Raw genomic sequence first — 13779 nt, 5'->3', positions numbered from 1 at the left:
AAAATGTGTGCTTAAAATAGACTTTTGCGTCTTTCCACATTCCGAATGTGCCATGCCTTGGCACTTTTCTTCTGGTCAGTGCTTGTCTTAAGATGATGGGCAAAACCCCCGGCAAATGTTCAGCAAAACGTAAACAGGTTTGTTCCATTGTTTTCGGTGCTAGTTTGGCTTTCAAATCGATTTGCGACTCAGTTTATGTTCGGCTTCGTCATGGTACGCTTCTTGGCGATCTTGGTGAATTTTGGTATGGTTGTGGTGAATTTAGGTACTTTTGTTTTCCGATACAAATAACATAACATACAATCAACGAAAAGAATGATTTTAAGGACACAGTTTTTCATCTTTACTAGCATCTGCCGAGCTGGCAGCTCTAGCGAATCCCGCCCAAGGTGTACTGCATGAAGCGCTGAAACCAAACGAGCGCGAAACATTAGACGGTAAGTAGGGTTTTGTGCTGAGCATTGTGTTGCGTTATTTATTATAAAGAGCTGTTCTTCTTCAAACGCAGACTGTCACTTGCGCTTTTACAGCTTTGGAAGCGGTGGGGCGGTGGCGCCTGCCGCCGGTAGGCCAGCATATTTGCGCGAGTTTGCTCACATAGGCGCGATCGGCTGGAGCCAGCCCGACGGTGCGGTGCGGTGGAGCTGTGGTGGATCGCTGATATGGGAGAACTTTGTGCTGACGACGGCTCACTGTGCAGCAGACTTGAAGTATTGTTAAAGTTGTGCTTCTAAGGAAAGAAGAGTTAGTTGAAAAACTTTTTTTTCTTCATGTGCATTAGCAATGAACCACCGGACGTGGTACGCTTTGGAGATTTGAATCTGTACAACTCGACGGACGACCAGTTTGCGCAGCAGTACAAGATTGCAGAGATTTTGCGCCATCCGGAGCATCGCTTCAGCGCCAAATACCATGACATTGCGCTGATCAAGCTAGAGCAACGGGTCACGTAAGTGTTGCTTCCTTGTCGAGCGTGTTGTGCTGTCTGTTTGATCGCAGTTGCTTCTACCTTTGGGACGGTGGATAGATTGAATGAAACCGTTGCACCCGCCTGTCTTTGGAGCGAGGAGGAGCTGCGGTTCGACGTGCTGGAAGCGGCCGGCTGGGGAGCAACCGGTTTCGGTAGGTGTTGTGCTTACGGTTTCGGAATTATGCTTACGATACGGCATCAATCCCACGTTTAGGGCAATCCCAAACGCCGACACTGCTGAAGGTCTCGCTGAAACCGGTCGAGCGGGACCGGTGCGATCAGTTCTACCGGGTGGGCGATCGTGGCCTACGTGAGGGATTGCAAGACTATCAGCTGTGCGCTGGCGATGTGAAGATGGACACCTGTCCGGTAAGTGGAAGAAGCTTAATGCGCACATTCGGAATGATGGCTTTAAACTATGGTGCTATCGTGCAGGGTGACTCGGGAGGACCGCTACAGGTGAAGCTACTGCACAATGCCAAGGTGACACCGTTTGTTGTGGCGGTGACGTCTTTTGGGAGCGCTTGCGGCCAGTCTACGCCGGGTGTGTACACAAAGGTGTCAAAATACGCTCCATGGATTCGATCGGTTATAGCGGCGCACGAGACTGATGCTGAAGGTGGGAGGATGGGTTTTCTTGGATAACCCTTAATATTGAATAATATTTAACGTCTTTGCCTAAGAATGGAAGTTTGAACCCTACGCTTGTGCGTTACGGTACGTCCAGCTGCGAGAATACGAACCGGATGTTGTGTCACGCAAATCGGAAGGCCATGAATCGTTAAGCTTCGACGGAGTGCATATCACGATCGAAGATTCCCTTTCTACGGTGAAGATCGGTTGGGAAGATGCAAAGCTTAAGACACCGGACAACTGTTACGGTGTTTTGATCGACGAAGATACTGTCCTAACGCTTGCTGAGTGCACTAGTTATGAGGGGTAAGTATAGCAGATGATCCTTTAGAGAAGATCTTCTTCACTTCGCGCTACTTTGCGCCCGCATGTCCCTGGTTTTATCCGGAACTGCCCGATCCAGAGTTTGAGGTTACTGGTCGTGGTCGTAACGATCTTAACACTGTTCCACTGTACGATGAACAAGTGATTGGGATAGGTATGTATGTAGGTAGGCCTATTTAAGATGTGATCTTCCGCTATTTAAACCTCGCTTTAGATGCTAGGAATGCCTCTTTGCTGGTACGATCGGCTCAACAGCGCGATGGAAACTGTTCCCTCTCCCAAACACATCGTCAGCTTTTCACCAACGATCTGTCAGACGAGCATCTTTGCTTTGGACATGGAACCTTTCTGGTGCCAGATACCTGTGAACAGCTGTTCGGTGGACCGATACAGCGCAATCTATTCCGGTACTCCAAGTACTTCAAGCATGTGTACGCGCTTAACCTGCTCGGTCGGGACTGCGGATTTGGCCAGTCGGCAGTTGGAGTACGGCTTGCCCATCACGCAGAATGGCTGAGCAAGGTACTGCTGCCTCAGCGACGTCATGCAGCTGCACCGGTACAGTTCTACAACACCGATCTGGAGCTGAACGATCACTGTCGGCGTACGGATGGGAGTCAGGGCGTTTGCACTGAGCTTGCCCGTTGTCCGAAGGTGCGATACGGCAGGTTACATTCTGCGCCAACAGGACGATTGTATGCTGTCCGTATCATAATGTGCTGAACGGAACTGATGACGTTGGTATTGAGCTGGATGAGTGCGAAGCGAGATACAGTGCGTTGCATCAGAATGGGATATTTGAGCCATATTGGGAAAACCCGATCGTGGAACGTTTTCCCCATGTAGTAAGTACTGTTGACTGACTTGATCATGGTAATGTATTGAAGATTGTCATTTCCCACTAGATCATGATCGCTTGGCAAACGAGTGATGGGGAGTTTGACTTCTGTGTTGGCACACTTATCACACGAATTATGGCTCTGTCGTCCGCCAACTGTCTGTCACGCATCAGCAGCAACCGTACCGTGGTGAAGCTGGGATGGGAAAAGACGGCTCCTACATTGTGGGTAAAGGAAACAATTCTGCATCCCCAGTACGAGGAAAGCACACTGCGAAATGATATCGGAATAGTGAAGATTGATGGTGAAGTGGATTCGAAAACGGGCAAAGTGCCGGCCTGCCTGTGGCACAATCAAACCCACACACCGTTCCATATGCGGCAGTTTATGCTGTCAGGTGAGAAGATCACAATGGATTTGTAAGGAAAATATGATTAATTAGTTTATGCTCGTCTTCACACTACATTCCAGAGTTACAGTACCTGATCAGCTACCCAAAGTATAACAAAGACTGTGAGGCGTACCAGCACTTTGGCAACCGGAGCCTGGAAGCTACGCAACTCTGTGCCGATTTGGAGTTATAGTTTCAAGCGATTGAAACGGGTGAGCCAGCGTTTTGGCAGAAACAGCTTGCAGATGGTGGCGGGGTTGTCCACTATCTGGTCGGGATTGTGAGCTATGTTTTCCCGATGACCACGGTGCAGACAAGGGTCGAATCATACGTCGATTGGATCAAGATGCATGTGTAGCTGAAGACCTAGAAAATTCGTTAAGTTTCATTCTCGAGAAAACATTAGCCGGCATCGCGAATAAATGAACTCTTTTTGACAGTCGTTTAAAGTTCATTTTGGTTTAACTGAATTCATTTTTTGTTCATTCCTGTTAAAATAAACGATCGTCAAAATAGTTAACGACTGCTCGATATCGCATATGGGCAAACACGGGGAAAAAAATCGAGCAGTATAATTAAACGACTGTTACTTTGCATCGCATACGCTCTTGACAGTCGTTTGTTTAACGAAGGCATAGGACCAGTCGTTAAAATTAACAAATGAACTCAATATGATCGCGACACCAAATTCTAGCAATTTTTAACGACTTTGGTTAATTTTTAACGACTGTTAATTTTAAACCATTTCTTTCGCGATGCAAGCTATTGTTTTGAACGTAAGCGCAAGAACTTTAAAACCTCTGTAATGTAACAACCCAGTTTTTATCCGACAGTCCAAGACAAACATGAAGATAAGAGAGAGAAAGAAAGTGAACTATGGGTTGCAATTTTGCTTCTTGAAAGCTAATTTCATGTATGCTATAGTCTTATTAGATGTTCTCCTAATTTTTACTATATCTTGGAATTAGTCGAAAAATATATGACAATCGTGCTTTCTAAGAAATTTTTTTGTGTGTTACAAAAATTAATGAAATTTCTATCTATTGTTTTGAGTTAATCAAAAATGAAATTTTTTTATGTTTTATAAATGTCACATTATTTCATTAACAGAAGCAAACAAAAACTGTTGCTTAAATATCCGCCGCCAAGAAAAACAAAGCAATTTGTTCCTATTGGCAGCGATTACCACAATCGTTTCCTATCTCATACACATGTAAACGCTTGACAACGTACCAATAACCATCCAGTCAGCTCCAATGCCAAGCATCATATCATGGCTATACATCGAATGGTTTTATCACGTGTACGGCGAAGCAGTCTGATATCCTGCCCCAAAGCGCCAAATGCTCTCCCAACTGGACGCTAATTGATTTCTCCCAATGTGATTACATTCTACAATTTACAGGACATGGTTCACTCATGTCTTCAGTTGCTGTTCCTTACGTCCCGTTCATTGGGTTGTTGGCAAAGTGTATTAACGGTCATGGTGATGATACGCCACTGATAAGAAAGAAACGAATGGTAAAGCTAATTGAATAATAAATAGCATTAAAGGGGGAGCAAAAAGGCTTTCGAACGCAGCTGAGAGTTGGCAACGGCAACAACAGACGGGGACTACACTAATGAACGCAATCGAGCGACATAATTCTGCATAATGACTCTGAGACTGATGTACTACAAAGTGGTTGTGGAGGACAAGGCTGATGAGAGTGTGACTGTTTCGTTTTTATTGTTCGAGAAGCTTTATTTTTTTTCCTGTTCAACTTGAAAGTGATTATTTTTCTGCGCAAAGAAGTACTTTCCCCCTTTTTTGCCTCCTATATTCGGGTTTCATGGAAATCAGCAAGAGCTTCCGCCAGCCCAGCAGGTGGAACGATAGATTGCGTACGCAGCGGAAATTAATGCCACAATCCAACCCATCAACTTTGCGCGAACTGTTGTCGCTTGGTCGTTGCGCGTTACTTCCTCTCGCTGAGGTAAGTACATTTTCTCCCCAGGTGCTCTTCAGCTCCGGCTTGGCGCATCCGAGAGTAGGGGTTGCCAGCGGAAATGTTGCGTTCAACCCGAGTATGCCGATGTTCGTGAAGCGTCAAGTCAAGGCAACGCCAAACTGGATACAAAATTAGATAAAACAACAATCTCCTTTGGTTGCTGCCACTGGTGCTTTTGGCGGCAGCGAAGCGAACGTTGCGTTCCGCGTGCACCTCGGCTTGCCATTTCTTGAGGCTGTTTGGTGTGTACACTTGGTGACAGACCGAGTAGCGAGCAGGTTACGGATGTTGACAAGGAGCAGTTCAAGGTTTTGCTTTTGCCCGCTTGCAATAGTTTACAGAGGAAAATATAATTACATGCGTTGGTAAACTCGGTTAGTGTTGGTGATTTTTGAGTTGTGGGCTTTCTGCATCGACTGTGTGGCTGAAAAGTTGGAGAAATATATGAAATCAAATAATGGTTTTAAAGATACTGGAACTACTATCATGTTAAATATAATGGTTTTAATTTGAATTTCATGTACGGATTATTGCACACAAACTTCTCAATTAATCCACATGGCCATGAATGTTATTTTAACCAAATGGGCTTATTTGGTAACATATATCTATCTCTCCTATTCAGGCACCCAATATCCTGCTGAGTAGACAGATGTGAGGCACGTGGCACATTTGAGCGCACCGGTAATTCAATACCATCGCTAGTGATTGCTCGGAAGAAATCAAACGATCTCTTCAGTCATCGTTCCGTCGTTCATTTTGTTTCTTTTTCGCACAAGGGGAGAAATATAAGACATTTATTTTTGCACATCTTTTAATCTAAGTGTCCCACACTGGTAACGTAGAATGAGGCATTTTCAAAGGAGTGTGGCACCCCAGTCAGTAGGAAGCACGTGCTAGTAAGGATATTTGCTTAGAGCTATTCTTAGAATAAAAACACGCTGTGAAATTATTATAATTCATTTGGTTGCAAGTATCTTTTCGAGGCTTCTTAATGATAGATGCATGGAAAGCATCATCATCTTCCTGCTAATACCATCAACAGTTGTTTTTTTTTGGAAATAATTCTCCAAAGTAACGAATAAATTGAGTTCGATACAAAATGACCACTGGTGTACTTATATAAAGTTCAAGTACTACTTATCTGGTTTTATTTACGCATTAAAGGTATTGGTGTAGGCGAATATGGTCCGACTTGCTACTGAACTTTAGCTGCTGAACAATGTTTGGACATGTATACGCTCTCTACGCTCCTGGACGTTTGCAATCACTTTGTTCCAATATTTGCTGAATAATCGATCATCGACGGTAGGTAGTCTTGTGGAAACATCATCAGTGGTGAGTAAGTAATGCCTCGGTTTTTTTGAGGATAGAAAGAGAAGGACCGGAACATAATCGTTTTTACAAACAAATTAAAAGAAGCGTTACTTTCGAATGGTTTTCAAGATATTGCAGGTAAAATTTTATGGGGATAGGTCATGCAATTTAACTTGGACATAACTTATAAGAGTTAGTTATAAGAAACATATATGTTTAACTTTAACAAAATGTCATTGAATGTAATAAATTTGAAGCATTCGAAAGATTGTTTTAATTCCATATCATGAAGAATAAGCAATACGGCAAAGCCGTACCTCCTGAATAAAAAAAATCATTAAACACCATAAATTTTCACATGAAACACTGAATTTTCTTGGACAGTCAGACAGTACATACAATGTTCCTAATCGATTCTGTTTGATTATTGTTAATTGTACTAAAGTACACACTGAGCACTTCGCTGCACAATATCGCTTGCTACTGATCATCAAGCAGTTCAAATCTTCTGCCCGTCTTAGCTTAGATGTTGTTTAAATAATTGATCAAACCCCCTTGGCTGTACGTGCTCAAATCGAAGCGAAGTACCTGCAACGTTGGTTTAATAATTTAATTGTCAATCATTTATGCATCGTAAGCGCCAAACAAGCGCTGCGCGTTGTAGGCGGTTAAGTGCTTTATCTGCAAACTGGTTGAACATCTCCACGGTATTGAAAATCAATCCCAGCGTGGTACAGACGGATTGTTGGAAATAGATACGGCGTTTGAGTTTGTGTCCCTTCTGTGGCAAGTTCTGGCTTCCCTATGTGTAGAAGTTGGTGTGTGAGCTATTTACACTCCACAACGAACGAGCGGAGCTCACGAAGCCATCAAACGCAACACCCCACGCCCTGTTGGTTGTCAAATTCAGGCTAGAGCGTGTCTGTGGCGTGTTGTTTCGTTTACATCTTACTCATTGACGAGAACGGCACTGAGACGAGTCGTCCTCATGCGCTGCACGTCGTTGTGACTTTATGACCCAAAAGGTACGTACAGTGAAAAGAAAGACGATCAACGCTGGATTCAATGTCGACGTCGTTCAATCGGTGGCATGTTTGTTTGTGCTGGTTCTGTTTATACTTTACGACCCCTGATGATGGCCAGCCACCGTCAGTCGTGATCGTAAAAATGAAGGAAGCGATACACGTGGTGGATGATGATAACATTGACAGTGCTCCTCTTGTAAACAGTTATTCATGAAAAAACCGGAAAATGCAAGTTTACCTAAAATGGCACAACTTTTAGGTGGTATGAGAACTTGATTTTAGCAATAAGCTTTCCGAAAACCGATGTTGGTTTTCTATGAGAATCTTTTTCATGAAATGATTTCGAATTTGGTGTACTCTTACAATAAAAACGCCATGAGTTATTCTTCCCGTGTACTTAACACAACATCCTAACTTGCAACAAACCGGTTAAGAACCAAACTTTCCCAATATTCCAACTAAGTCGCCAAAACCGACGAAGAACGAGACCATCTTAAAACTTCGCCCATTATCGCTCCATACGACAGGATGTGTGTCGTTGCGTTTCAGCATTACGAGAGCAAATCGAACATTCCAAAGGTTTTTTGTGCTTGTGTACAGCATTGGCAACATAAATTTACCCACACGTTGACAGGCAGACAGACACAGACCGATGGTTCTTCCGGTTGTTTTATTACCAGTTGCCATTTTTGTGTGTTTTATTTCGTTGTTATTATAATACGTGTACGGAGTGAAGCATTCTAAACCAACTTCTTCAAGCACACATACAAACACACATACACGACATCGATACAAATATGAACGAAAAGCAAACAAACAAACACAACTACAAACTTACAGCATTGCGATTCGGAAACTAGCAATGAAAGGGCCAAACTGTTTGCCCTCCAGTCCTGTTTCTATGCTTTACTTCCGCTGTAAACACAGACACGGTGCAGGACCAAAAGTTGTACCATGCATGGGCACTTTTGCGCAAACTTATCTGCGCCACGGAACGCGTACATCTTGTTTATTTTATGGCATGCATTACACAGATGCCAAACCATACCTGAAATGGTCACTGGATGACTTATGTGGGTCACAGTTTGTGCCCGCTTAGATAAAAACTTTACACACATGGCAAGTGTTGGTGGTCTGTGTGGGTCTTCGGGAATAGCAAAACGGTTTGCGCTTTATGAGGGAATGGTTTTGTAGCGTTAAAAATCGCATAAAAGCATCGTCGGTATGGTTTGAAATGTTTCATGTTAACTCACTGGGACTTAGGTGGGATGAGAGCGACAGAGACAAAGGAGAGCTTTTCATGTGGAGTCAGTCACATGCGCATAGTTGTGCCAGTACGAGGGTATAAAGCTGTATCATGGCGTGGACAAAGCGTTTTAGCCGTCGGAGACCTTTGGAACAACGCTCGCTCGACGGGGTGGCCTGTGTTGCTGCTGGGTACAGTTTACACAGTGCTGGTGTTGCAATGCAGCTGGGATAAAGTTATAGGATAGGCATTATGCCCTCTTCTCCCACTCCGAGCCGTGCCCCATTAGTTGTTGTGGTGGAAAATATCGCTCATCGGACCACAGTAACAGCATAATCTAGCGCTACGCGTTCCCTTCGGCTGACATAATGTGATGTTGAGCTTGCGCTAAGCGTTAATAGGATATTTTCCGGATGGCAAAATGATGGTAGTGGTGTGCGTACAAGTTAATAATGCTGTTTGTAGTTTTTTTATGTCACCGTCACTAGTTTTTTGAACGGTTGATAGAGGCCAACGAGCTCGGTTCAGGTTTGCGGCATGTGTGGGGTTTAATAAGAAACTTCGGTCGAAACTATGGATAATTAGATTGGAAAAGTTGGCCGTAGGCTGCTGTTACATAGTACCGATCTGATCCACTTCATGACATATGTACATAATTGAGTCATGTTTTTCATGCTAGATAATCTCATCACAGTGTTGGCGATACAGTGTATTACTTTGATGTGAAACAGTTCTTGAAAAGTAAGTTTATCAATCACTGGAAGCTTTAAAAATGTAAAGAAACAACGAAAATAACATCCGATATTGGATCACTTCTGAATTTCCAAAGAAACAAACAAGCAATTGTTTTTCGTTTTCGTTCCTATATTCTGGTTTATTATTGGTTGGTAATAATAACATTAAAAGATGAAAAACTAACAAACAGAGTACCATGCTGTAATTCCTAATCGCTCTTCTTCCCTTCCAGTACACTGCATAATGTGTGAAAGAGAAGGAAAGAATGAGATGGAAAGAGAGAAAAAAGCGAACAGCTCAGAAGAGCACTAACCTTTCCGGAAACGTAAACAAACGTGTTCTGTCTCGCTTGTGGCGCGTGAGTTACACTTTAGTTGGTTGTTTGTGGGAAAAGTTCAGCCAGGACTTGAGTTCCACATGCCTGACCTTGAACGGAAGACACACACGCGTATATGTGTGAGTGACTGATAGTGAAAAGGAGAAATACCACTCAAATAAACACGCTGCTTCTGGCACTCAAAATGAGCTTATAGTCGGGAAGACGGAGCAGTGACACAGTCACACAACAACAAGCAGGGAGTGTTTTGTTGAGCTCGGAAATGTTACGCCATTATGCCAGTCGTCCTCATTGTTAATATCTCTGCGACGAAAAGGTTCGACAATCGGCTGAAAGGGTGCAGGCATCATTGTTCACCGGAAGTTGGAAGGCGATTATTTCATAATTTGATTGACTTCTTTCAGCTGTTTTTGGTATTAGTGTGTGTGAGCATACTTGGATGTATAATAGAGGGACGTTTTGATTGTCGAAGCGAGGGTTTGTGCGGGTAAACAGGGATGTTACGGTTATTTTATTACACAGGTAACACTCTTCACATGTGACAAGTTAATCAAGCCGTACAGTTCATGCTTAATTTTGTTTCTGCTGGCTTTGCTGGAAGTTTAAAGCAATGAAGTCTTTCAGATCGTGTATCTTATTTAAAGCAATGTTCGATAACGTATCAATAACACTTCAAAAGTTATTTTAACCATATGAAATATTGAGCTTGTTTAGTTGAGAAATTTTTATTAAGGGGCCGTCCATAAATTACGTAACGCTGAAATTGGGATTTTTCGACCCCCTCCCCCTCTATCGTAACAAAACGTAACGTTGGAGGAGACCCCCCTTCCAAAATTACGTAACGCATGATCGAACACCCCCTCCCCCTTAATTTGGTTTTGCATCAACTAATACAAAAAAATATGGGTTAATATTTTTTATTTGATTCCTTTTATAAAGTATGCAGAGTTGTTTTAATTAATGTTTAATTAAAATTAATATTTAATGAATGAAAGGAATGTAAGATAACAAATTTATAATTAAAGAAGCGCATAATATATATGTTGAGCATTTTAAGACATCTTGCCACATTGGCTTCAATTGTTCAGTAATGTTTATGATGGGAACACTATCTGTTTCGATTATTTTGGCATCTTCTTCATTCCATATGGCATCTTCATTATGTATGTGTATTACTTCTTTAAACCTATCATCATTCTTTTGTTCTGAAGTAAGGTTTTTTTCCCTTCTCCTTGGATAGCATGCTTTCTCAAATGCTCGTTTAGCAAAACATGTGATGCAAAATATATTTCACATTTTTTACAAATTCAGTTTTGTATTTTATAAATGTCAAGTTCGTATTCCCTATCAAAAGATATAAAGAAATAAAAGTGCAAAACTTAACCAGGTGGGCGATCATTTGTCAGTGACCAGTGATAGGATTGTATTACGTTACGTAACAGAATGTGAACCCCCCCTCTCCCCTATGTATCAAACCGTAACGCTACAGGGAACCCCCTCCCCCCCCCTTTGAGCGTTACGTAATTTATGGACGCCCCCTAATGTGATTGTAGCGATTATCAGTGAGAAATTTAAAAAAAATTGTTAAAATTTCTTCTAAATAAAAGCTGCGAATCATTGTTACTTGTGAGGGTAGTATTTTTGAGGTCGTCGGTACCTTTAGAATTAAGTTGCAACGAAAAATATAAAATCAACCATGCGTCTCCATGTGAATCAATAAGCAATTGGAACAAAGCATTGGGCGTCTCCATCCCAAATTTGTAGTACGCGTTATCAAATTGCACTACTCAACAATCTATTGAGAATGTTAGTATATTGCGTTTACGTTCTGAACCAAGCTTGAGAATCATATTAAACGTCTATTAAAAATGTGTTCCACGCAGTGTTGCGAACGGTGATAGTCGTCGACATAAAATTTTACAAAATGATACTTTTTGAAGCATCGCATTCTAGATCCACGCATTCATTCGATAATCACGGAAAAAAATATCATTTGCCACGATGATACTTTTTCTGCTATAATCATTTGACTTTTTGATTTTGCCGCACCTCAAGTGAACTAGATCTTCATCGAAAATTGGTCCTTTTTTCGTGTTTTCGCGTGAATTTCTATACTCCTATAAGAAAACACCATTTTCCTGGTTCACTGAGTGAAAATATCAAGTGGTCTAATGGCTTAGTATCGGTAAATGCACGATTAAGCAGTTCTAGATTCTCACTGAAAAATGTCAAATGACATTCATTCTACATTTTTTGCAATCATGTCATCGCAAAAGCATTGATTGTCAATGCGCAAATGATTGTCGCTTTTAGAAAGTCGTGTCATGGTAACCATGATTATTATGATCAAAAAATGATTTTGACACCCGCTTACTGCGAATATCATAAAAAAATGTCGACAATTAACAACACTGGTTCCACGTGAGATAGAAGCATCTGCAATCAAAACAAAATCCTCGCGACCAATGCGGCCTCTGCATTTTACGCCCCAGTGTGTTACTGAGCTTTACTTTCAACAATTTTTCTTCGTGTTTGAATCGCAATGCGTTTAATATAAGCCAGCGTTTTTTTCAGTCAATTTTTCCTATCGCGCTACTGTATATTTAAGCGTATTGAACGATAATATACCACGAATTGTTTTAGCGAATGTTCTTAGAATAAGAAAATGAAATTTTCCTCACTCGAAAGAACAACACTGCTCAGAAAGCTAAAGAAACTTCAAGGCATATTTTGAACGACGAATAACTGGGCTTGTCATCGCTGTTTTGGTTTTCTAGAACCACTTTGGAGTTTCCTTCGGCGATCCCGCGCGAGTGTTTATGGCAAGGGACAGTTTCAACAAGTGCCGGTGTAACAAAAACGAGATGTATTGGGATGGCGGAACATTCCAGTCAGGCGGTAAAAATGGTAGGCCGGCAAAAACAACAAAAACAACGCGCTCTTGAGTACCAGTGATTAAACCTGCTTAACCATTGCATATTGTGTTGATTTTTTTTTTTTGTATTTGCTTCGGTCGTTTATTTCGATAGACCATAAATAAGGTTTTATAAGCGAAGGGTACGTGTTTATATTTATCGGTCAATACCGTGGATCTGTCACTTTTGGTATCATCACAGCTTTGGCGACACATTTTTTCTCATGAAACCACTACGTGATGGAAGTTCAAGCGAATCGATTTTTTTTAATGACGGAATGATCTTTATTGTCATTATGGCTTTTAAAAGAAACCTGAGACCGACTTCTGAACAAAAAAAAAGGGTGGCAATGAATCAATTTCATCCATCATTGAAAATAGGGTCTTTCAGAGGTTTTAAAGTTGTTTTGTATTACATTTTACCATTTGAGATTTTGTTAAATAGAAATACCGATTCTCCGGTTTTCCATTCTGTTTTTTTTAACTTTGCTTTATCGACGCATTCTTTAACCCTTGCCATTGGAATGAACCCGCTTTGACTTTGTGTGAAACCAATCCCTCGTGCTTGTTGACAGCAATATCGTGACGCGAAGGAACAGCAACAAAGCAAAGATGAAACTCAAAACTTCTCTAGTGCTCAAGGGTCGTGCTCGGTTAATGGCGCAGAGGGTAATATGACTGTCTCTTTTTTGTTGGTTGAAGTTTTTCGCAGTGAGACACCGGATCCGCACGATTGGTTTAAAGTAAGAATTTCAATTTCTCCTTCTAACATCACCGAAGTGTCTAGACATAATAAGCAATATTTCCCACCTCTCTATGCCACTGCCATTTCACTGTACTGTACGAGACTGGGACTGCTTCGCATCGATTACCGCTTTGGTTTGAAATAGCAATTTAGCTTCAACCGCGAAACCTCACGTCGCTCAAGTTACACCGCAGAATGGTTTCGATAGTGTGGTTTCCCGAGATTGTGTTCTTTTTTTGTTTCTTTCGCAATGGGTATCAATTGAACGGTACGTGTGACTCGTTACGCACCTGTAACAGCTTCAACCATCGT

The 13779-nt window shown here is 41.9% G+C and overlaps 1 pseudogene; it reads left to right on the top strand.

The window, feature by feature from the left end:
• The first annotated feature begins 210 nt into the window (after positions 1–210).
• Positions 211–4125, top strand: LOC120954706 (uncharacterized; annotated as a pseudogene).
• Positions 4126–13779: the final 9654 nt, after the last annotated feature.

The sequence above is a fragment of the Anopheles coluzzii genome, chromosome 3 (genome assembly GCF_943734685.1).
Source record: "Anopheles coluzzii chromosome 3, AcolN3, whole genome shotgun sequence".
Lineage (NCBI taxonomy): Eukaryota > Metazoa > Arthropoda > Insecta > Diptera > Culicidae > Anopheles > Anopheles coluzzii.
This window is presented reverse-complemented; position numbering and strand designations above follow the sequence as displayed.